This window comes from Triticum urartu, chromosome 1A (genome assembly GCF_056163025.1).
Source record: "Triticum urartu cultivar PI428250 chromosome 1A, HENAU_Tu73, whole genome shotgun sequence".
NCBI classification, from domain to species: domain Eukaryota; kingdom Viridiplantae; phylum Streptophyta; class Magnoliopsida; order Poales; family Poaceae; genus Triticum; species Triticum urartu.
In genome coordinates this window covers 197,543,386-197,569,208 of record NC_141873.1, presented here as the reverse complement: position 1 = coordinate 197,569,208, position 25,823 = coordinate 197,543,386, and positions in this window count along the sequence as shown.

Genomic DNA, 25,823 nt, shown 5'->3' with positions numbered 1-25,823 from the left:
AAGATGAAAGCAATGCGCTTGAAGATGGATGCAATGCGCCTCACGATTAAGAAGATTAGAAAATATGCCATTGATAATGAGGCTTGGTATCATTATGTCGTTGGATCAATTGTTACCTTAGTTGCGATCTTCATCACATTTGTTGTGATTAGGGTAAGTTTTCTCTAGTGTTTTACTTTACAAATGGATACTTAGCTTATTTTCCTCCTAAATGGCATAATTACCTAAGTTAGATAAAAAATGAGCTATACTTAGCTTATTCAGTTCATTTTTGACATACTTAGCATACGTAGGTAAAAAATGGCATGATAATCTTTGTTAGCTCCAAAATGATATACACTTAGCTTGTTTTCCTCGAAAATGACATAATAACCTCACTAAGCTCCAAAATGACCTATTTTACCTAGCTTAGCTCTAAAATGACCTACACTTAGCATTTTTTACCTAGCTTAGCAATAAAATGACATTTTTACCTACCTTAGTTAGAAGAAGAAGAAGATAAAGAAGAGGAGAGGAGAAAAACAAAGAGAAGAAAAAAATCTTCTTCTTCTTCTTCTAACTTTCATCTTTCACAATTTGCAGATTTGCTTTACATGAGGAAGCTTGGATTCATGGAGTCTACTATTCTTCTGGTGCTTCCTTGTTGTTTATGAAAACTTGTTTGGACATGTTGGAAACTTGTTTCTGGTTATGTATATATGGATATGTTGGACTTTGTTGACCTATGTTGTTGGATTTGATGAAATATGTCATTGGACATGCTGTTGGATATGTATGCATGTATATCTGTGTTTGAAACCATGTCTAATTAATGGGATTTAAATAAAAACAGGCGATATATAGCCTCTTTGCCGTCCGCTAGCAGACGGCAAAGAGGACACGTGGCAGTCACCTGTGCAAACTGGGAACACTGGCTGCTTATTTGGTCATTTTGCAGTCGGCTGGCAGACGACAAAGTGACCAGCTATGCCGTCCGCCGGCAGACGACAAAGATTCAAACTTCTATGTCGTCTGCTGGTGGACGGCATATATGGACACGTGGCAGCTTCCCAGTGCTACCTAGCTGGGCTCTTTGCCATCTGTTAGCGGACGGCAAAGAGCACCATTAACCACCTAACCGCCGTCACGCTACCGGACTGTTGTCCGCTGTCTTTGCCATCTGCTGGCCTCGGATGGAGGATGGCGTAATCCTTTGCCGTCCGTTTCTAAGAAGTGGACGACAAAGAAGGCCTTTGCTGGCACGTGTTCATCCAGACATTTTGCCGTCTGCTAGCGGACGTCAAAGAGGTTTGCCGTCCGTGATCTATGGCGGACAGCAAAGAAGCTGATTCCAGTAGTGTCAAGGGGTGAAGCATATGAAAACTACCTTCTAGGCAAGTTTAAATGAGGCCGGAACAACAAACAACAAGTCCAGAAAAATCCCCATATGCAAAATTTTAGAGTTGGTATTGTTCTGCCCTAAACCATATTTTAGAGTTGTTAAACTAGGCATTTTATAGTTTATTAAATTCGGAGCTATGGTTAATTAGTTATGAAACAAATCATTTTAGCATGTTATTTGAGTAAATTTAAACAAACAACATTTTAAACATGCATGAAAATAGCATATTATGAAGGTAGAAGAAATTCTAAGCATATTACATGTATAGTTTGTTTTAATATGATGCATGGTTATTTAGGTGTGAGCATTTTAAAATGATGGCAATTCTGTAATTATGCATGCACGGGTTATTTAAAAAAATGATGGATAGTAAAAAAATAGGCACGGGCCGAAACTAGGCGTACAGAGCACTTGGGCGCTGGGGTATCGGTGCCTCACCATGGGCCAAGGCCCATATCTGTAGAATAGGCTGGCGGATCTGGTGGCCCACGGCGATGGCAAAGCAGAGGACGGCGCTGGGCCTTGCAGCCGCGACACGGTTGTGGCCCAGTCACGCTCGCGGTCAATCGGCGCATCCGGATCGATCAGGCGCCCGTCGTCCTGCTCATGCAGGAACGAAACAGGGAGGTGGCGCGTTACTAGGTGCCATGCAGGGAGACGGAGGTCGTCGACGGCACTTGGCGGCAGGGACGGCTGGATCCGAGCAAGAGGCTTAGAGGGCGGGTGGTTCTGGCCGGAGGCAAGGCCGTGACGGGGCAACCTCCTGTAGCAGAAGGCGGCTGCAATGGCTGTGTCAAAACAGGCTCATGAGGAGCAAAGGTCCGGCGCGAGCGGTAAGGTGGCTACCTGCAGCGGCGCAGTCCAATGGCAACGGGGACGGCAGGAGGCGGAGAGGTGGGAAAATCCCGACGGCGGAGGGGCTTGCATGGGCGGTGGCCATGGCGGCCTTGCTGCTATCCAGGACAAGAGAGGAAGAGCAGGGAGGTTAGAGAGAGAAAGAGAGAGAGATGGATAGAGGAGGGAAGGAGAAACAGAGGGATGAGGGAGGAGGCATGGCCTGGTGGTGCTGGTCAGCGAAGCTCGCCGGAGAGGGTTCTTAAAGGGCTGGAGGAGCTGAGGAGGCCGGCTGCTGGAGATGAGTAGGCGACGGGGTCACGACGGGGATCTCCTCGGGCTGGCACGTGAGAGGGACGGGGTGAGCTTGAAGGCTGCGGGGCGCCTGGAGGACGGCTCGCCGATGGGTTGAGGAACGCGAGGGCGGATGCACTCCATGACAAGGGGCTCGAACTGCTGGTTGGATGGATGGATATTGGTGGGGAAATGGCCGACGCTGAAATTGAGGAGATGTGGTGGATCGGCTGCTGGGTCAGGATGGATCCTGAGAGAACAGTGGCGGCGGCGGACACGGGTGGATGGGACAGCTCCCCTCTAATTTAGGGTTGCACGATATATATATATATATATATGTAGTCTTACTATTCATCATCCAGGGTGCAGAATAAGTTATTCTTCACTTGAGGTAATATTAAGATCATTTCATAATTAAATTATGTTTAGAATTCAAATAGTTACATTCCTATAGATTCACCACGTAAAATTTGACATAAGAAAATAAAAATATAGATCATAAGACAAGAAAATTTGTAGTTTATGTGTATTTTAGACTATGTTTTTATGTTTGTAATTTTATATAACATAAAATATTTTTTACGGCAATTATATATTTTCTTACGGTCTCTTTTTACATCGGAAATAAGACAAAACTTACGGAACGTAAAATTATGGTGCATTGATGGTAAAATAGAGGGGGGTGAAGAATAACTTTTCCTCACCCAGGGTGACGAATAGCACGACCCTATATATATATATATATATATATATATATATATATATATATATATATTAGGTGGATTAGGTTAGGGGCTACCGCGTCCCTACGTCGTAATCAGATGGGTGAGCAAATATAGATTAGGAAGTCCTATTAAGAAAACATAGATGTTTTATAAATGTTTGGGGATGATCCGGACCCAATGGTGACGACTGAGTGGTTCGGGTTCGGGTAAGTTTCGGACACGCGCGAGGGGTCGATGCACTGTGCAAAGAGGGGTTAGGCAAACGAGGTCAATTGTGTTGTTGGGCTGAGAAGAGAGAGGAGGAATGCAACCCGGCAACCGTTTCCGGAGACCGAAAACGTCCGACGTTAGACCGGCTATAATGCCGCTATAGTTAACAATTGGGGCGTCAAACGGACTCTGAATGTGATGAAACTTGGCAGGCGACCTAATAACAACATAACAACACCTCACGCCAACTTTCATCCCATTCCAAGAACATTTTTCGGCCTCTTATAAAATAATATTTCGGACATGCCGCTGGCACGTGCAAGTGTGTCTGGTTTCAGAACGGACAACAGAGAGAACTCGGGGAAATCGGACGGATGCAAGTTCTGAAAACATGATGATGCTATGCACATGATGACATGGCAAGATGCAACACGCAAGCGAATGACAAGACAACAACAGCGAATAACTGGAAGACACCTGGCGCATTAGTCTCGGGGAGTTACAGCCTGACTCCCTCGCCTTGTCCTACTCAGATTCCACCACTCGTCTCCACCGCAGCCACCTGACGACGGGGGTGGAAGGCGGTGGCGATGATCACGGGCGACCCGTGTCTAAAAAAAGAAGCAAGGCATGCGGCAACGTCGCCCTCCTCATGAGCTCCTTTTAAGTAAGCCCGATGCTGAAAGTTATCATTTGGGCAAACGAGAAAAATGGTGCGTGGTCGACCCCCCCTCCCTTCTCACTTGACAATGATCGAGCGATGTAGTGGTAGCGTCGCTAGCATCGATGAGCCCGTGTGGAGTTCAGTCCTGCATTTATCCCGCCAAGGATATATCCTGAGTGGAGCGCTGGTGCGAATCCGTTGGTTGATGCCCCGGCAAGCGTGCTCAAGCAGGGCCTTTCGTGCCAGCATGGACTTCACGCCTGCTGCCGTGAGACCATTGACTGTATGGTGTAGGGTGGAACCCTAAGTGGAGATCTTTCACGAATTGGAGGGGGAATCCCCAAGAACAAGATGAACACAAGAGGGAAGACAATCAATTGATTAGATCCAATCACACATATGCTAGATCCAATCACACAAAGAGATATACAATGATTCAAAGACAACAAAGGAAAGATACAAGGTACTAGTTCATCCCAATCCTATGAGGAATGAGGTCTTGGTGATCCTATGATGGGGATCTATCCACTAGGGATCTTCTCCATAGGAGGTCTTGATCTATCCACTAGGGATCTTCTCCATAGGAGGTCTTGATCTCCATTGGAGAGGTCTCTCTCTCTCTCTCTTTCTCAAGAGGAGGAGTGGTACAAGGAGCAAAGCTCACATAGATCATGTCATGTCCTTTGCTAACCCTAACAAATGACCTAGGGACGAAATATATAGGTGGCTGGAGGTGAGGCACGAGTGGACGGGCAAATGGGGCATCTCTCAGCGAACTCGCAGGTAAGTCCGTGCGCACGGGCTAAGTCAGCCCCGTGGGCATGGGGGTCCCGTTTGCACGGGGTCTTTTGGGGCCCGTGCGCACGGGGTATCCAGAATCTCTCTGGATAGGCCGTGCGCATGGGGTCCAAAAGGCCCGTGCGCATGGGGTCCTCTGAACCGTGCTTCTTCTTCCATCTTCTCGCCTCCGTCTTCCTTGCGGTCTTTCCGTCCTTCTCCTTGGACTCGGCGAGCTTCCTTCTTTCGTGCGTTCTCCTCGTGGATGGTGTAGTTGTACTCTTCTGATTGGGTTCCTCCTCAAAGAACGTGTAGCTCCGCTCACACCTATGCATGCACACGAGAGAGGGGTCAAGTAGTATACCATCCTTGAAGGGTACAAGTGGACACGTGTAAAGGAGACGATTCACCTTTGTAAGCATGAAGTAGATGTCACACATTTCACTTGACGAAGTGGCTCTTGACATGGTGATGTCCATAGGATGCTCCGCATCATCTCCTCCCCGTCAGGAAAGATCCGACCTCGGAACGTGATCGTCATCACCATGGAAACAGTTGTCATGGACGGACTTGTAGTTGGACGGAATTGAAGACATGGCGCAATCCAAGTACTCCAAGGTGTCTCCGGAGTGGTATACATGCAAAAAGAGCAAACACAAGCGACACTCGGAAATACAATGGTTAGCGCACACAAAGCGTCCATCAAATAAGCATAAGTCCTTGCGGCAAGATTGTTCGTGAAAAAGCGCATGAAGCTTATCAAGATGATGTAAAATGACATGTAGAGCATTCATGGGAGGAAAAGCATTCATTGTGCACACAAATGTATTGTGAATGTGATCAATCCAACCACGGTGCAAAATGATGTCATAGTGAGACGGTTTATCAATAAAATGAATATGGTAATGGATGCTCAATATGAATGAGTTATCATGCAAGTGATGGTAAGCAATATGATCATGATGTATGAATATGCCATCAAGAAAGATCACAACAAATTTGCTAATGAAATGCACAAGCTCATATATCATGGATGACATAGAAAGACAAGATGCAACAAGGCAATTGTAATATGAGTCAATCCGTGCATAAGATGCAAATTTGTCATGTGTATGATATGTCCATCGAGCATGACATGTGTGAACACAATCAACAAATATGGAGGTGTTGGTATACCAATGCTCGATGTCGTGGCATGAGTGGAGGTTCGAAGGTGCATCCAATAAGTCCGAGCGCTCCTCAACTTGAAGGTTCATGGTTCCATCTCCAATGTCGGTCCTCCATCCAATAGATGTAACATGTAGACAAGAAGAAGGAAACAACAATGAAAGAGTGACCCATCCAATATGCATATTTGAGGATGTCTCAAAGGGAAGGAGTTCACCTTTAGGAGATTCTCGCAAATGTTGGTGTTTCACATTGTGTATGCCTTCACATGATCAAATTGTCTCATGACGATATCGCCTTGTGAATCCTTCAACATGAAAGAACATGACAAACACTCGGAAAAACAAATGAGGTTAGCGGAGATGCAAAACCTATCATTCGTGTGGTAAAATATCCAACAAGTGGATGCATCATGCTCATCATAAGAAAGTACAAGGGAGCATTTCATAGTATGGAGGCATATGATGATGCGAGGAGAACCAAATACAATAGGCTCAATCAAGCAAGCATGCATCACAAGTAAAGTGTCCACGTCTCCACGATCAATAAGCATAGAAGCAACAATTGGAGGCAAGCGACAATGAAAAAAATATATCATGTGAGAGGCATGAACATATACGTCATCAACCCAAGAAAGCAATGAAGAATGGAACATGGGTGATGCGACGAAGCAAGCAATCATGGGAATCAAGGTAAGAAAGCTAGTATTGCGAAGATGCAACATACTAGAAAGAATCATGTCAAGTATGTCATGTGTGCAAATGGTGGGCATGAATAATGCACAAGACATATCACAAGCATGAAAGGAGGATATGAGCAAAATAGCATCAATGGCATGAGGCACATGATAAACATGGCAATAGCAACAAGGATCTCCACCAAGCATGCAAATACACATAGGAGTAACATAATTGTGAATCATGGGTAGATGCGAGCAAGGGTCACAATTGCATGGCAAGGGCATAGAAGCAAGCATAACATGCAAAGTGAACACGGTAAAATGAGAAAGAGAGCAGTATATAGCCCATAGCCGTGCGAGAGCCAAGTGAGAGAGATGCGCGTAGTTGTTGCGCGAAAGGAACGGTGGTAAGGATAGTTCACGGGATCCCAAGTAATCTTTGCTCTCAAGAGCTCGTTTCGTCCACTCTTGAGATTGAGAGGTTGATGAGTATACGTGAGTACCTACAAAAAACAAACACAAAGGGAAAATTGTGTGTGCGTGGTAGATGTACACATCATCCATTATGATGCGCACGTGCTTGTGTTGGTTAGCACAAAATAGCCAATGCTCAAATAAATGAGATGCGTGATATAGAAACATGTCATCCATCATGATAGGTTTGTTGTTATGTATAGCATAATGGAGACTCAAATTGTGCAATGCATCATGATATATATGTAGAGCATTGTTATTCATGGAATGCATATGGTGCAAGCAATTATGAGAATCATGCAAAGTATGGAATGCGTCAAAATCTCCTAATATGTATGAGGAAACTATGGGGGTCTCCTCATGAGCATTAATGGAAACATCACATGGAGAATATTGACAACATTCAAAACAATGCATATTTGGAGCAATGTGATCATGGCATGGCATAGTAGATGAATTGCGCAAATCATGTAAATGAAGCACGGCAATATCATCACATGAAAAACAAAAGCCAATGACCATCATCTCGTCATCTATGCCATAAGTGCAAATGGGATTGATTTTAATGGGGCATGCATAGTTACTATGTTGAGATTGAAAAGATGCAATATGGGAGATGTCACTCATAACATATGACAATGTTAATGGATTGTCAAACATGATGTGACCAAAAGAATTTTCACGTGATATCCTAGCATCACAACTAGGCAACTCAATATTCTCATCATCATATTTATCATAAATAGGTAAGTCATGACATGAAGAAGTCGCACTAGCATGAAGCATGGGTATAGGTGTGTCAACATCATGCAAGCAATCATTCGTAAAATAGTCCACTAGTGGGACAAGAGAAGCACCATCACCTATGTTACCTTTGGAGCATCGCTCATGTGTTGTAGGTGAGGTGTCGAAGACCGAGTCGTGGTCATCTTCATCTTGATGGAACCATGTGGGGGTGTATCATCGTCCACCATGGCCATCATTGTCTCCATTGGAGGCATGGACTCGTCGAGGATAGGCGTGTCGTCATGTCAGAGACCTAGCACCAAAGAAGAAAACACACTAGGAGTAGAGGGTAAGTCATTAGGAATTAAAGTGGCCTCACATGCCGTGTCAACTACCTCACTCACTAAGTGTTGTGGCTCACGCACTCCCTCTTGGATGCTCTCACTCATATGGTTGGTGGAGTCACTCAAATGGCTCTCAACCTCACATAGGATGTGTGGCATGCTCTCATGTGTGGGGCTAGTGGTGGTCACACTCATCCTCTCATAGGAAATGCACTCAATGTCATATATGGTGGAGTCACTCATATCACTCATGGTGGGGTGGCTCTCCTCACATGGGAATTGAGGCATCTCTTTATATGTGGGTGTCGGAGAGATGTAGGTGCAAATGTCTCCATGCTCAATCATGTCGTGGTCGTAGCCGTGTATGAAGGCCGAATATGGCACATCATCACTCTCCTCCAAGACCAAAGATAAGGTCTCATGTGCGGTCTCGTAGCTTGACTCGGAGTATGAGTCCAATATGGGCGCCGTCTTCATGTTGTTGAAGAGGTTCATGCTCGTCGCCGTGGTCGAAGGGGATGGCCCTAGCTCGACATTCATGTCGCCGTCTTGTTGTAGGAGGTCCATATGATGTGGCACCTCATAGCTCGTCTCCATGACCGAAGGGAAATTCCCATGCTCGGCCATCTTCCTTGAGGGGCTTCCGAAGATGGATGTGTCGCCCTCACGTGTAGGTGGTCACCTTGGACTTGATGAAGTCAATGTAGGCATACTCGTGGGAAGTAGGCGAAGATGCCGTACGTCCAAAGGCGAAGATGCCTTGATAGCACTTGGCGAAGATGCCGAAGTGGCTGTTGTAGCCGTAGCTCCGTCTTGGTGGTGCTCGTCTCGCGGTCTTCTCTTATGCTCATGAATCTTGGACTTGGCGTGAAGTAGGGCTTGTTCGGACTTGTATGTTTGTGCTTGTTGAGCATCTTCATGTTGATGATGTCGTTGTCGTGCTTGAGATCGTAGTAGATGTCGTTCGTCGTCGTTGTGCACATGATGCTTGGAGGTGTCTTTCCCTTCATGACGATGTTGGTGATGGTGGCCATGGAGATGTGGACGTGGACGACTTGCGCTTGCATCTTGTTTGCGCTCCGAAGATGATCGACTTGCTCGCCACTGCCTTGAGGATGATGAAGGCGAAGAAGACTTGTAGTCAGCCACCAAGTCTCGTAGTTGATCCTTTAGCTCGCCCAACTTGGTGTCGATGTAGTCCCTTTTCCTTGCTTCGGAGTGGTGTATGTCGATGGCGAGGTTGTCGAGGCGCTCTCGCAAGGTAGATTGTGTGCCTTGCATTTCGTGTTGTAGTCCGAAGATGGACATTTTGGTGAGGTAGTTGTTCACGCCGTCGTTGTTGTCGAAGACCGGAGATGAAATGCCTTGCCTATCGATCACAAGACTCGAGTAAATATGAGTGGAAGAAAGGAAAGAACTAGACCAATGTACCTTATCCAATGTTGAAGTTGGATCAATGATCACTCAATAATGTATCAAGGAAATAGCACAATTAGTACCGGATCTTGTCAATTCTCACACCTACACAAATAAGGCTTAAGGTGGAGCTCGGTGAGGATAGTGGCACAAAAATTTGATGCAAAATGTTAGCAAGAGTCGATAATGTTGGAAAAGATTCACAAATTCGCAAGTCAAAGAAGTAGACCAATAGAAATATGTGGCACACAGAAACACACACACGGATAGATAAATGGGGTCGTGCAACCAAGGAATGAGCAAAAAATGTGGAATCCATGGAAAATGCTCGTGTTGCACAACTCAAGAGAGACGCTAGCACGATTGCTCAATAGGCGGATACGACACTTGTGCACAACCTATAAGATGCACAATGTATGAGCTTTCTATCCCAAGTATGCTATATGTATGATGTTCCCGTTGTTCTTCTCAGGATGATCCAAGATGATCGGATATGAAAATCTTATGTGCGATGTGGTATGATGCTGTGACGCTTTCTTACAAGATCTTTGCTCTTTCTCTTCTTTTGCTTAAAATCTTATTCTTTTTTTTGATATGGACACTATGCGAAATGCACAAACCAAGATAGCAATTGTGTATATGCGGGAACAATCTTGTGACACAAGAGATGATGTGATACCAATATGATATCGTATGTATGCAATGGGAGGTGTAGATCACTAATGTGCACAAGTAACGTTGCCGGCAATACTCAAATGGCTAGTCTCGATAGGCAAGTGATGCAAAAGGGGCTAGGGGTTATCAATGCAATTGCAAGGGGAAAGTACAATGGCGGTGTTCTTGATGTAGATACAAAGATGATGGAGACTCGTCCCTAAGTAGCCGAAACACCTTAGGAAACGGAAAAACCGCGAACTCAAAATCTCACGGACAAAAGTCAAATGGTGGTAGCGGAGATGACAATGTGGAAGTGGTGGTGATGGATGATGAAGAAGCAACCGTCCCTAAGTAGCCGAAACACCTTAGGAGACTCAAGTCACCACTCAAACAACCACAAATGCTAAATGGAGCAAAATGGGTTAGGTTGCGGAAGGCTATGTTGGGTTTTGCGGATGATATGGTGGAAGGCCTAGTTAAAGAAGCCAAAATGTCAAAACTTTGATGGAGTAAAATGGTGTTGGATCCTATCTAGGTGGATGGGGGATGTCAATAGCTACTCAACGAGCTAAAGAACGCGAAAATCGGACTCCGGATGTTGAAGTTATGGGCAAAACGGTGAAGCACTCGCGTCTGTACTGGGGGGTCGTGCGCACGGGGGTAGGAGCCCGTGGGCACGGGGTCCCGTGCGCACAGTACAGGTCCGTGGGCACGGGGTGTCTAGAGAATTTTCGAGGGCCCGTGCGCACGGGGTCTGGGGTCCGTGGGCACGGGGTGGGCGGAAATTTTGTGATTTCGTGGCGGAAATTGGAGATTTCTTGGGCAAAATTGGGGATATTTTGGGGATGCAAAGTAGGGGAAGGTGGAGGAAAGCTAGATCCACTTGAAACCAAGCAAATCCATGGATCAAATCCAACAAAACATCACCAAAACCAACAAATCACAAAAAAATTAGGCTATTTTTGGTGGGAATTTTCGAAATTGGGGAAGAACACAACAAAACTAGGCTAGAAAACAAAGAGGGGGGCTCCAATTTCGTGAGAAACCATGGCTCATGATACCAAAATGGTGTAGGGTGGAACCCTAAGTGGAGATCTTTCACGAATTGGAGGGGGAATCCCCAAGAACAAGATGAACACAAGAGGGAAGACACTCAATTGACTAGATCCAATCACACATATGCTAGATCCAATCACACAAAGAGAGATACAATGATTCAAAGACAACAAAGGAAAGATACAAGGTACTAGTTCATCCCAATCCTATGAGGAATGAGGTCATGGTGATCCTATGATGGGGATCTATCCACTAGGGATCTTCTCCATAGGAGGTCTTGATCTATCCACTAGGTATCTTCTCCATAGGAGGTCTTGATCTCCACTGGAGAGGTCTCTCTCTCTCTCTCAAGAGGAGGAGTGGTACAAGGAGCAAAGCTCACATAGATCATGTCATGTCCTTTGCTAACCCTAACAAATGACCTAGGGATGAAATATATAGGTGGCTGGAGGTGAGGGACGAGTGGAGGGGCAAATGGGGCATCTCCCGGCCAACTCGCAGGTAGGCCCGTGCACACGGGCTAAGTCAGCCCCGTGGGCACGAGGGTCCCGTGTGCACGGGGTCTTTTGAGGCCCGTGCGCATGGGGTATCCAGAAACTCTCTGGATAGGCCATGCGCACGGGGTCCAAAAGGCCCATGCGCACGGGGTCCTCTGAACCGTGCTTCTTCTTCCATCTTCTCGCCTCCGTCTTCCTTGCGGTCTTCCCGTCCTTCTCCTTGGACTTGGCGAGCTTCCTTATTTCGTGCGTTCTCCTCGTGGATGGTGTAGTTGTACTTTTCCAATTGGGTTCCTCCTTGAAGAACGTGCAGCTCCGCTCACACCTATGCATGCACACGAGAGAGGGGTCAAGTAGTACACCATCCTCAAAGGGTACAAGTGGACACGTGTAAAGGAGACGATTCACCTTTGTAAGCGTGAAGTAGATGTCACATGTGTCACTTGACGAAGTGGCTCTTGACATGGTGATGTCCATAGGATGCTCCACATCACAGTACATGGAAAAGGAGAGACGAGCCGACTCTTCCTTCTTTTCTACCATACATCATCAGTTGCATGTGTTTTTGGGTTCTTCCAGCCTTTGTCTGGGCTAGGTGCGTAACTAATGAATTGCCAAGTCTTTCCCTTGCGCGCCTTCTCGTTTCTTGTCTTTTCAGAACAAGGGTGGATACACAAGCACTATCTCATTGGGATACACGGACGGGAGGAACGATCATGTGTGGGGAAGAAGATGTTATGCGTGACCAAATGCATGCCCTACCAAGGAGGGGAACACAGACAAAAGATAAGTTGACATGTTTATTAACTTTTCTTCGAAGCTTGCATTTGCTTACCCCTCAGACAACCAAGGTTTTCGTATGGCTACAATTTCGTGTGATGGCACCTTACTATATTTTTCTGCGCCCCCACTTTGTTTCGAGCCTGCTCAATGAAGTGGGTGGCAGCATCAAAGACCGTTTAGGAAAAACCTACCAGCAGCATTTCCTCGCCAGCTGAATGCTAAGGGCCCGCTCCTCACAGCAATCGCGGTAGGATACTACTTGGGGGCAACCAAAGCACGCAAAAGAAACTAAGCATACGAGTATCAATGGGCAAACATATGAGGGATAACATGCATTAACATAATTAAACATCAGTTTGACAAACGCCAAAGCAAGAACAGTATGAGGCCTAAACATAAGACATGCATTATGTTTTGTTACAGGCGCACTACCTATTAACTGCTACAGTCCCATGACCCCACGACCTGCGGTAATTGCGTGGAGTGGATGTTGGATTGACTGGTCATCGTAACAACCGCCGCATGCGCAGCACTTCCTCGACACGTGTCCGTGCACTGTGTGGGGTCTAAGCCAACGTGCCCGGCGACATGTCTGTGGACTTCTGTCGGGGTACAGAAACAGGGGTGTATGTTTCCCCTGACTTGTGCATGGACGACGAGCCTCCACCCTAGTAGCCAAGGCTTGACAGAGGGATAACAAGCACCAACAATTCAAAGCAAGTGAAAAGCCAGAGAGGATCGAAGAGCGGATCAAGAAGACCAAGACAGCAAGATATCACCATGGCAAAGCCTCCCTTACTAGGCAGGAGAGCTTGGACGGGTCGAGGCCGCCCCAAGAACAAGTTCAAGGTTTCCTCGGCAGACTTGTCATGTCCTCCAAGCGCAAATCTCCCCGCCAAGGTGTCGGTGCAACAAACCCTGGGCCTGTTGACCAACTGTGCACATGCACAAGAACAAGATTTAAGAACTAGCTTAAGCCAGAGATTGGAAAACCAAGAGATTTGAAGAACTAACATCAAATCATAAGGACCAAGATTGAGCCTAAGGAGCAGGATATCGGCACGAGAAGGGCCTCCCTTTCCGGGCTGGCGAGCCCGACAAGGGGCGAGGCCACCACCAGAAGCAAGCAACCGAGGCTCCCTAGAAGAGCCTGCCGGGGCTCGCGGGGGCAGAACCACCCCATCAACCACTCAAGTATGACTCACATCGTCAATCAGTGCGGTGTCAAGCCGCAAGATGATTAAGTGGCAGCGATTCACCACATGGCAGCCATTTCCTACAAAGAAGCCTACAGATGACACCCATCCTGCGACATGTCAAGAGAGCAGGAGCAGAGCTGGCAAGATAGCCCGGCAGGCCTTGCCGGCTGCCCAATGATGTGACACTAAGCAGCACTTTTAATGCGCCTTGTCAGCCCGCAGAGTTAGATATGATAGCACTATTTGCTATCATATCAGCAGATAATGACCACTTTGCAACTGTGGTGACCCCTTAATCTATAAAAGGAGGCCCATGGCACTCATAGGAGGGGTCAAAAGGTTGGAAAGTTGACAACCCCAAGGTACCACACGCATGTAGTCGCCACGGGAAAACCTTGCCGGACAAGTGTGCTACGCACCACCACATTCGTTCTTCCATCAATCCACTAAAGAAGGAGTAGGGTCTTACGCCTCGCGGCGGCCCGGACGTGGGTAAATCGATTGTGTGCTCTCTGTCGCGCTGTCATACGCCAGTCTGCTCTTTGTGCAACGCGCCGTCCCCCTACCGAACCAACAAGGGGCCACCCGGTCCCATAGGTGGCCGCGGAAATCGCACGACATCTTTGGCGTGCCAGGTAGGGGGAGTGCTTGCACGAACATGAAAAGTGTACGCCACGCGTCATCTTCATCGGCATTTTCATCCTCGACGGCGCCATCGACCATGGTGCCCAAGAAGAAATCTGGCACCTCAGCCCATCCATCCACCTCGAAGGCTCCTCCGCCCGCGGCCTCCAATGTAGCGGGGGACACGGTAGCTTGCGAGAACGTGGGTGTTGCTGGGGGCATGGTTGGAGCAAGTGGCGCCGTTACCACCTCCCCCGCGGCTGACACGAGGGCCAGAGCTACCGAATGAGAACAACATTAGCAGTGTCTCGACAATCAAGCTCTGCAAGGTGCTGGCGAGGGGGTCACTCTGTCCGCGCCCCCTCTTCTCGTCAACGAGCACAGCCGCAACAACGGTGCTCGGTCCGGGGTGAGCCATCACAGAAGCGGTCGTGGCGCATGCGCCTCCTTCCCAGACGAAACAACTAGGCCGCTGTGCTCAATGGAGCCGCTGATCTATGAGCACCACCACCGCGCGACCCCGTTGCCCTGGTGGTCGCTCCACCGCAGCATGGGCGGGGCACCGCCACCGCTGGCACCATAAGGAGCTAGGCAACGATGCGATCGATGTCATCAACATCCATGCCAAGCACGTCCACGGAGGCCATGGCGCGAGCTCAGTTATTACTGAGGTTCCCTCAAGCAGCCGAGCAGATGGATGAGTGGCGCGCCACCATCCAGAGCCTGCTCGATTTCGCCGAAGTTGGGGGCACATGACGAGCTTGCCCAATGCAACCTCCCCAAGCAACAGCCACCACCCGCGCCGCTAGCCGTTCGAAGGGGGCCGTCCCCACGGTTCAGTCCCCGCCATGGCAGCCGGCGAGCGCGCAGCAGAATCAAGAACCCGACGATGTCTCGAGCGCCTCTTTTGACCTTCGAGCACGTCGAGGCGAACGTCGAACCCCGGAAGATAGTCAACGGGGGGACGCGCGCGTCGTCACCGAACGGCGCCGCAACAATCCCCGCCAGACTGACGGGTGCGACGGCCTCAACATCGACAAGCCTGCGCTCGGTGTTGGCGGGTGCCTACCCTTCGAGGTTGGCTGCCCTACCTTTACACGAGAGCTACGGCAAAGTCAGTTGGTGTTCCGTTCGTACGTTCAAGCCGGAGATACCTGAGAAGTATGACGGGAGGCTGAACCCGGCAGAGTTCCTGAGCATCTGCACCATCGCTGTTCAGGATGCCAGGGGAAGAGATGAGAAGGTGTTCACCAACTAATTCCCTTTGGCCCTCAAGTCCAATGTGAAGTCTTGGCTGATGCACCTGCGAGAGAACTCCATTTCATCATGGGTAGACCTGTGCCACGAGTTCATCGGTGGCCACCAAGAGCCCGGCAGGCCCAGCGACCTGCAGCTTCTCCAGTAGAAGGAAGGAGAAACCCTCCGTAAGTATTTGCAGAGATTCAGTAAATTTCATAGAAGTATTCCAAATATCCATCCGGCAGCTGTTATAGCAGCTTTCCAGTCCAATGTGCACAACTACCGCATTCGTTCCAAAATGAATGTGAAGTTCCCCAAGACTGGTGGATAAATGTGCCCGGATGGAAGAAAGAAGGAAGTTCCCCGAAGAGGAAGATTGCATTAATGTTGATTCGGATGATGAGGATGAATCAACCAGTCAGAGGAAGGGCAAGAAGCACAGTAAGAAGCCAAGAGATAAGGCAGTGATAACTGTAGAAGGTTTGGGCACACCTAGTACTTGTCGGATCACGGGTTCCCGCAAAACTCCCCCCTAACAATCCACGTCCTAGCTTTACTAAGATCTTACGAACTAACTCGACGAACTCACAACACAAAGGACAGACGATTTATACTAGTTCGGGCCACCGTTGTGGTGTCATACCCTACTCCAGTGTGGTGTGGTGGATTGCCTCATGGGCAGAGGATGAATAGTACAAGGGGAAGATCAGCCTCCTGACGAGAGGTGTTCTTTTGCTCGGTGAGCTTGTGGTTGTTCTGGCCCCTCTCGATCTGACCTGTCTGGCTATGGTGGTGGCTAGTCCTACTTATAGAGGCCCTGGTCCTCGCCCAAAATATTGAGCAGGAAGGGAGCCAACAACGGCCAATTCGAAAGGGGACAGCGAGCACATCTTATCCTGACAACAGCAGTCTTCTCCTGCAAAAGGCTCTGGTGGTGACGCCGTCTTGGGCTCCACGGTGACTTCCGTCTTGCCGTCCTTTCGGTCTTGGTCTCGTTGCACCGATATGGATACCTTTGCTTGACGGCTCGGTACTCCATGCATGTTCTTTCTTCCTTAGCACCAATGAGGAAACAGGGACTCTGTGCGCGCTGGCGCCCGCCTAACGCCCGCCTGATCTCGATCATCATGGCTCGCGTCATCGGAACCTTGCGAGGTTTGCCTGGCTTTGATCTCTCCGCCCCTGACGAGCCAGCCTAGTGAGGCCGCTCCTGAGGAGGTCTTCTATCTTTCGCCTCGCGAGGCTTAGCCCCTTGTGAGGATCTTGAGTCCTTGTTGGCGAAGATGGGCCGTACGGGCCCGCTCGCAGAGCCACGCCGTGGGCCGCAGGTAGGCAAGTCTGGGGACCCCCGTTCCCAGGACGCCGACAGTAGCACCCGGGCCCAAGGAGCGCTCGGGCTTGGCTTTGAGGCGAAGCCGAAGGGGCAAGTGTGGAGCACCGCGGGCCCCAATAGCCTGCGGCCTTGGTCGAGGCGTGCCGGTTGATTGGACGTGGGCATCTCCGCTTCCCCATGCTGCCTCGACAACTGCCCGACTTGACAAGTCCTTGCTGCATGCAAGGAAAAACCATCATTATTACCTTAGATCATGGAGGCCGGCGGTTGGCCTCCCCTTGGCTATAAATGGGGGGGGGGCGGAGCCCTGTCGCCCATCTCTTCCCATTCCGCTTGCTTCTTGCTCTTTGCTCCATCGCTAGTTGCAGCACCAATGGCGCCGTCGAAGAGGTTTTCCGCCACGGAGAAAGGGAAGGCCCCTCATGAGGGGCCCAGCTCTCCGGCGCCCAGGCGTGGACGCGGCCGTCCCCACAAGCACTCCGCGATCCCCTCTGCGGCCCCGCGCAGCCGTGGCGGTGCCGCTTCGCGTGGCAGGGGCCGCTCTGGTCGCGGCGTTCCTCTCGATGAAGGTAGATGTGCCGTGGTCGCCCTGGAGGTGCTGCCGGAGTTTGTCATCCGGTCGGAGAACCCGACCGGCAACTGGCTTAAGCTCCTGTGTTTCTTCGCCGACGAGCTGCGAGCCTCTGGTCCAGGCGGGCTCTGGCTGCAGGCGGATAGCTGCTGCAGCAGGGCTTCCTGGGTCGCAGCGAGGTCTCCGTTGCGGGCAACATAGCCCTTCCCCGTGGCTGGCAGACTTTTGCCCGCGCGTCGTGGCCTGGGGAGGCAGTGCACCCTCCACTTCTAGTATGATGGTTACGCGACCCTCTACGTGAGGGTGTTTGGGGAAGATGGTCGCCGCACCGGCTGCTGCTCCGAGGTCAATGACGGCGAGGAGGTGCTCGGCCTTGGCAATGGTCGTGAAGAAGACGAGGGAGAACCCGCCGTTGGGGCCGACCACGTCTCGTCCAGCTACAGCGGCTCTTCCTCCAGCGACAGCCCCAGCAGCGGCGGTTACGACCAGCTGCCACGCCGCCGTGCCCGCTTTGAGTCCAGTAGTGGGTCATCTCGTCGTCGCGCCTCCCAGAAGCGTGAGGAGGGGTCCGGCTGAGCTCAGGACGGCATCGGGAGCCTGCCCCAGTGAACCGCTGTAGGGGTAGATGCCGCTTTTATCTTGTTCTTCCTTTCCTTCCTGCATGAAAAAGAAACCATAATGGCCCCAGAGGGGCGTGTATTGAACTATGATCTCAATTACTATTCTATGTTTGTTGCTCCTGTGCTGTGTCACAACTTTGTCGTTTTGCGTAGGGATAACTTAGCTTGACTTGTTCGGAGTAGCCTCCTCCTCACGAGGCACTTGCTTGCTTCCCGGTGCCTGTCGAAGCTTCCTTGACCTAATAGGCGCTTAGGAACTGCAAAAAAATCGTCAAGAGGTTTATCATTCTCCCGAGGCTTGGTCATGGGCGCCGCTGGCCTTGACCCAGCGCTTCGTATCGCGGTACCTGAGGGGCACAAATTGAGAGAGAGAGAGAGAGGTGCGCCAGCTTGTGGGCTCGAACGAGGGTACCTCGCGAAAAACAGAAGAAGGAAGCTCATGAAGGTACCTATTCAGCCCCCTCGCGAGGAACGCGAGAGAGAGCACAAGCCGACCAAAGAAATGAAGGCAGAAAGAGAGGCAGAAAGCGAAAGGGCGAGACCAGCAAGAGACACTAGAAAGAAAATTTAAATTAAAGATGGGCAAGCCAACTTCGGAAAGCAAATGAAAAGCCGCGTCCGGCACATAGTCTAGTCTTCGACGTCTCTTCACCGGCGCGGAGCTAAGTGCTGCCACTAAGACATGGGAGGGAGCCCCCGAGGCCGAAGGGCGGCACTCCTGAGACTCCGGGGCATGTACAACCCCACTCGTTATTACATGAGAGTGTCATGGGCAATGATCTTCACAGGCGCTGGGCCTTATTCATAGGCGCTGGGCCTTTCTTCACAGTTGCCGGGCCTTCTTCACAGGTGCTGGGCCTTTCTTTTGGGGTAGAACTTCCGGAGGTGCTGAATGTTCTAGGCATTCTGGATGGGTACCCCATCCTATGTTTACAGGCGCGTGGCGCCAGGCCTGGAGACATGGACAACCTTGAACGGGCCCTCACCCACCTCGAGCGTCCTGGAGCGGACGCTGCGACAGTGGTACCGCCGCAGCGCCTGCTGGTATCTTGCCGCCCGTAGTGCTGCTTCGCGGCAACGTTCCTCCCCCAGCAAGAGGTCCATCCCCCGCCTGGCATCCTGCTGCGTTTCATCAAACGCCAGGACTCGTGCGGAGCAATGCCTGACCTCGTGAGGGAGGACTGCTTCCACTCTGTAGACGAGGAAGAACGGGGTCTCGCCCATCGGCTTGGTGGCGGTGGTGCGGATGGACCATAGCACAGATTGGAGCTCATCGTGCCAGTCCCTGCCGCAGGCCTTGAGATTTTTCTTGAAGGTCCTGGTCTTGAGGCCCCTCAAGACCTCCACGTTGGCATGTTCGGCCTAGCCATTGCTCCTGGGGTGCACTACCGAAGCGTAGCAGATCTGCGTTCCAAGGTTAGCACAATATGACTTGAAGAGATTAATAGTGAACTGCGAGCCATTATCGGTGATGATGCGGTTGGGGACCCCAAAACGGCTCACGAGGCCATTGATGAACTTGACCGCAGTGCCAGCTAGGATGGTGCGGATGGCTTCAACCTCCGCCCACTTAGTGAACTTGTCGATGGCGATGTAGAGGTATCGATATCCCCCAGGCGCCCGAGGGAATGGGCCCAGGATGTCTAGCCCCCACACTGCAAATGACCATGAGAGCGGAATGGTCTGGAGGCCCTGAGCTGGCTGATGGATCTGCTTGGCGTGGAATTGGCAGGCCTCGCAGGACTTCACCAGCTCAACTGCGTCATTGAGTGTCGTAGGCCAGTAGAATCCACTATGGAATGCCTTGCTGATGAGGGTTCGCGATGATGAATGGTGCCCACAGTCCCCGCCGTGTATGTCGGCTATCAGCTCTTTCCCCTGCTCCCTGGAGGTACAACACAGTGAAACGTCATTTGACCGCTTCCTGTATAACTCACCGTCCCGGATGCAGTATGTTGTGGCCTGCCGGGCCACGCGCTCCGCGTCCTCCTCCTTCTCCGGCAATGTCCCTTGCATTAGGTATTCCTTGAATTCCTTAGTCCAGCATCCCTCCTGGAGCTCGAGCGCCATGAGTAGGCGCGCTCCCGAGGTTGGGCCACAGGCCGGGGCTCCTGTGGTAGGCGGCTGTGGGAGTTCCTCCCAAGGCAGAGCTATTCTTGAAAGCGGTGGCATTGCTGATGGCTTGAAGAGCCGCTCCTCGAAGACACTAGGCTCCTGGGGCTGTCGCTTGGATGCTCTTCTGGTGATGTCGTCAGCTTCCTTGTTGGTTCCACGAGGCACGTGCTGCAACTCTAGGCCCTGGAATTGTTTCTCCATCTTGCGCACCTCTGCGAGGTATGCTTCCATGTGTTTGTCCCTTGGCTTGTATATCTTGTTGGAGAAGTTGACAAGGAGTTGCGAGTCGCCCCTGACTGTGAGGCGCTTTACCCCTAGTGCCACTTCAGCCTTCAGGCCAGCTATGAGGCCTTCGTATTCTGCAATGTTGTTGGAGACCTTCTCGCCCTGCTGGAAGCAGAGCTCCACGACGTAGTAGAGCTTGTCCTGAGTGGGCGAGATGAGCACTGCTCTAGCCCCCGCGCCCTGGCGCGCAAAGGCACCATCGAAATGCATGACCCAGCGGTCGAGCGCCTCACTTCCCGGTGAGAGGGACCGGTCTTCGCCTACTTCAAGCGCCGGGGCATCTGTCCATTCTTCCATGATATCAGCGAGCGTGGCTCCCTTGATGACCTTGGTAGTGCTGAACTCCAACTGGAATGCTTGCAACTCAATGTTCCACTCAGCGACCGTTCCAGCAGAGTTGGGGCTCCTGAGCACACTCTCCAATGGGTAGGTTGAGACGACCTTGATGGGGTGGCCTTGCAAGTAGTGTCCCAGCTTTCGTGAGGCCACTAGGAGCACGAGCGGGAGCTTCTGAGGCATGGGGTACCGTGCTCTTGCGTCCCATAATACCGTGTTGACGAAGTATACCGGGTGCTCGACGAGGGTAGGCGTGCTGATGAGGCTTGTGTCTTCCGGAAGCCGGGGTGCCTCCTGAGGTGGTGGAGCCCCCGACACTTGATCGCTTGCCGAGGCCTTTGGGGGTTTGAGAGACGTCGTCCTGCTGAGCTTGCTCTTTTGCTGCTGCGGCGGCGGCCCTTGTGGCGCCCTCCCGGTCTCGCGTCGCCTCTGCTGGGGGTGTGGCTCGACGCGACGCGCCCTTGGCTTGGTGTTCTTCCCGAACCGCTACTAGGGCTGCGCTGGCGGAGTAGGGAGTGGCGGCAAGATAGAGCACTAGGGGCTCGAGAGGCCGCGACGCCACCATCACCGAGGGCTAGTCAGGTATCTCTTGAGGTCTTGAAATGCTCGGTCTGCCTCTGGGGTCCACTCGAACGGGCCCTTCTTTTTCATCATCTTGAAGAAGGGTAGGGCTCGCTCTCCCAGCTTGGAAATAAAACGTCCCAACACAGTCACCCATCCAGTAAGCTTTTGCATTTCCTTGAGGGTTTGCGGTGGACTCATGTCTTCAATGGCCTTGACCTTCTCTGGGCTGGCCTCTATCCCCCTATGGGACGCAAGGAAGCCCAGCAGTTTGCCGGAAGGGACGCCAAACACGCACTTCTCCGAGTTGAGCCGCATGTCCACCTGGCGGAGGCTTTCAAAGGTCTCCTCCAGGTCTTGGATCAAGGTCCTCGCCTCCCGAGACTTCACCATGATGTCGTCGACGTACGCTTCAGCGTTCCTCCCGAGCTGCCGACCCAAGGCGATGTGCATGAGCCGCTGGAAGGTTGCGCCTGCGTTGCGCAGTCCGAAAGGCATGCAAGTGCAGCAGTACACCCCACACGGGGTCAGGAAGGCTGTCTTCTCCACATCTTCTACCACCATCTTGATCTGGTGATATCCTGAGAACGCATCTAGGAAGCACAGAAAGTCGCACTCAGCAGTGGAGTCGATGATCTGGTCGATGCACGGAAGCGGGAACGGATCTTGGGGGCAGGCCTTGTTGAGGTTGGTGAAGTCGACGCACATCCGCTCCTTCCCACCTTTCTTGGGGACGGCGACAGGGTTCGCCAGCCACTCTGGGTATCCAACCTCGCGAATGACACCCGCAGCCTCTAGCTTGCGGGTTTCTTGGACAATGAAAGCTTGCTTCTCCGTGGACTGCCGCCTCGCCTTCTGCTTCACGGGGCGTACGTTGGGGCACACCTTCAGGTGGTGCTCTATCACCTCTCTTGGGACCCCCACCAGCTGATCAGGCTCCCAAGCGAACACTTCCTTGTTTGCGCGCAAGAACCTCACCAACACCTCCTCCTGATCAGGCTCGAGGTTGCTGCCTATGGTAAAGGTCGCCCCTGAGGACCTGTCCTCCTCGACCGGCACTCGCTTGGTTTCTGCCTTTTCCTGAGTCAAAAACTGCTTCTTCTTGGTTGGTGCGGCTCCCTTGGCCTTGGAGGTGTCCGAGTCAGAGGGCTGCGCTGCTGCGGTGGTCCTGAGCATCATCAAGGCTTCCATGGCGTCCCCCGTGATGGTGAGGACACCCTTTCTCCCTGGCATCTTCATGAGGTTGTAAGCCGGGCGCGTCACTGCCATGAACTGGTCTAGAGCTGGGTACCCGAGGATGGCGTTGTACGGGAGGCCGATGTGGGCGATGTTGAAGTCGATGAGCTCGATGCGGTAGTTGTCGCGCGTGCCCAAGGTCACGGGGAGGCGGATCTGCCCCAGGCAGCGGGCGGAGCCTTCACCGACCCCCGAGAAAGGCCTGCTGGGGTGGAGCCACACGAGCGGTATGTGAAGAAGGCTGAAGGCCTCGACGGAGAGCATTTTGAGGTCGGCGCCACCGTTGACGAGCGTCTTGGTGATGGATACGTGGCAGATGGTGGGCGTGCAAAGCATTGGGAGCGCACCCAAGCCGACGGTGGAGGCGGGATGATCCCCTGAGTCGAAGGTGAGGTCAGCCTCAGGCGCGGCCCAGCTCGGTGGAGCCCTCGGGCGCTTGGAAGTGGCGCCGATCTGGTGAAAGAACGGCTTGATGTGACGGTCTGAGGGTGGTGCTTGCGAGCCACCGAGGAGGGCCGCAACCGCATGGTGCGCCAGTGCCCCGTAGCATGCAACGAAGAGGCCGCGCAACTCTTCCCAGGGCGCCACCATGGATCCGGGGAGGTTGAGTAGCCAAGCGCGTGGTGCGCCAGTGAGGGCCATGGGAAGCCAGTTGGCCATGACCTTGTCGTCGCCCCGGCCTTAAGGACAACTTCCTCATACGCCAGCAGGAAAGCCGATGGGTCCACCGCACCGTCGTAGCACGGCGGAATCTCCGGCTTGAACTTGGGTGGCCACTTCACCTGCCGCAGGGCGGGTGCAAGGGCTCGGAGGCCCCGAGCGCCACTGTGAGCACCCGTAGATCCAGCCTGCGGGGCGGCGCCAGCCATGGAGAATGGGCGCGAAGATGGTGGAGCGCGAATCAATGGAAGAAAACTCTGCCGCACCCCTTACCTGGCACGCCAAATGTCGGATCACTGGTTTCGGCAAAACCCTTAAGGTTCGAACACTAGGGTGCGCGCGAAGATCTCCCCCCTACCGATCCACGTCCTAGCTTTACTAAGATCTTATGAACTAACTCGATGAACTCACAACACAAAGGACACAAGATTTATACTAGTTCGGGCCACTGTTGTGGTGTAATACCCTACTCCAGTGTGGTGTGGTGGATTGCCTCTTGGGCTGAGGATGAATAGTACAAGTGGAAGAACAACTTCCTGAGGACTGGTGTTCTTGTGCTCGGTGAGCTTGTGGTTGTTCTGGTCCCTCTCGATCTGACCTCTCTGGCTATGGTGGTGGCTAGTCCTATTTATAGAGGCCCTGGTCCTCTCCCAAAATATTGAGCGGGAAAGGATCCAACAACGGCCAATTCGAAAGGGGACAACGAGCACAACTTATCATGACAAAAGCAGTGTTCGCCTGCAAAAGGCTCCGGTGGTGATGCCATCTTGGGCTCCACGGTGACCTCCGTCTTGCCGTCCTTCCAGTCTTGGTCTCATTGCACCGATATGGAAACCTTTGCTTGACGCCTCAGTAAGCCGCGCATGCGCTTGCTTCCTTAGCACCAAAGAGGATACAAGGACTCTGTGCGCGCTGGCGCCCGCCTGACGCCCGCCTGGTCTCGATTGTCACGGCTCGCGTCATCGGAACCTCGGCGAGGTTTGCCTGGATTTGATCTCTCCACTCCTCGTGGGCCAGCCTGGTCAGGCCGCTCCTGAGGAGGTCTTGTGTCATTTGCCTCGTGATGCTTAGCCCCTCGCGAGGGTCTTGAGTCCTTGCTAGTGAAGGCGGGTTGTATGGTCCCGCTCGCAGAGCCATGCCATGGGCCGCAGGCAGGCAAGTCTGGCGACCACTGTTCCCAGAACGCCGACAGTATCGGCAAGAAGGCCAAGGGTGAGGCCCCCGAAAAGGAAGCTGCCGCGTGCACCACCTTCCGGGAGGCCGCTGCCGTGGAAAAAGTTGGGAAAGGTGATGGGCCGTACTGCAAGATCCATCGGACCAAAGGCCACGAACTTCAGGAGTGTTATCAGGTTGAGCAGCTTGTCAAGAGACAGAGGGGCAAAATATGATAAGCGTTATAAGGAGAAAGGTCGAAATGCTGCTGGCGGTAAGGGCCGAGGCGGTGAAGCAAATCGCCCCGACAAGCCCTTTCAAAACCACGGAAAGCCCACCAGGGGCCGAGAGAAGGAAACCTATGATGATGCCAGTGATGGAGGGGATGAAGAGGAAACTAGTGAGGAGGAATTTCACAAGGCCACTAATGCCCTATGCATTGATGGAGGTGCATATTTGCACACCTCTCATCACCAACTCAAGCGATGGGCACGGGAGGTCAATGCTGTGGAACCAGCTCTAGAGGTCCGGAAGCCGCTCATCTGGTCCCGCATGCCCATCATCTTTGATGAGGACGATCACCCATGTCGCACCATGACGGTAGGGTGTTTGCCATTGTTGATCTCCCCAACAATTCACAACCTCAAGATCACAAAGATGTTAGTGGATGGCGAGGCCGGGTTGAATCTGATTTCCCCAGTAGTTATCAGCAAGCTTCAAATAGGAGAAGAGGAGCTAGAGGCCACCAACACATTTCAAGGAGTTAACCCCGGAAGGAGTCATCCTAAGGGGAAGATCACGTTGCCGGTGACGTTTGGGGAAGAGCTGAACTTTCAGACTGAGAAGATTATGTTTGATGTGGTTGATCTCCCCTTGCCATACAATGGGATTCTTGGACGATCAGCCCTGGCCAAGTTCATGGCAGCATCCCACTATGCTCACTACACCTTGAAAATGCATGGGCCATTGGGAGTCCTCACTATCCCGTCAAATGAGAAGGATGCAATTATCTGTGTGGACAAGATGTATCGGGATGCAGTCACAGCAGAGGCTGCGGCGGCAGCAATTCCAGCCAAGGAAAGCAAAGGAAAGAAGAGGGAGTGTAGGACCTCCAGCAAGGAGTCCGGGAAGAGTGTCCCCTCCAAGTGCATGGCACCCGTTGACGATGTGCTGGAGTGTTCCAACAGCAAGAGATCCATGTTTGCTGC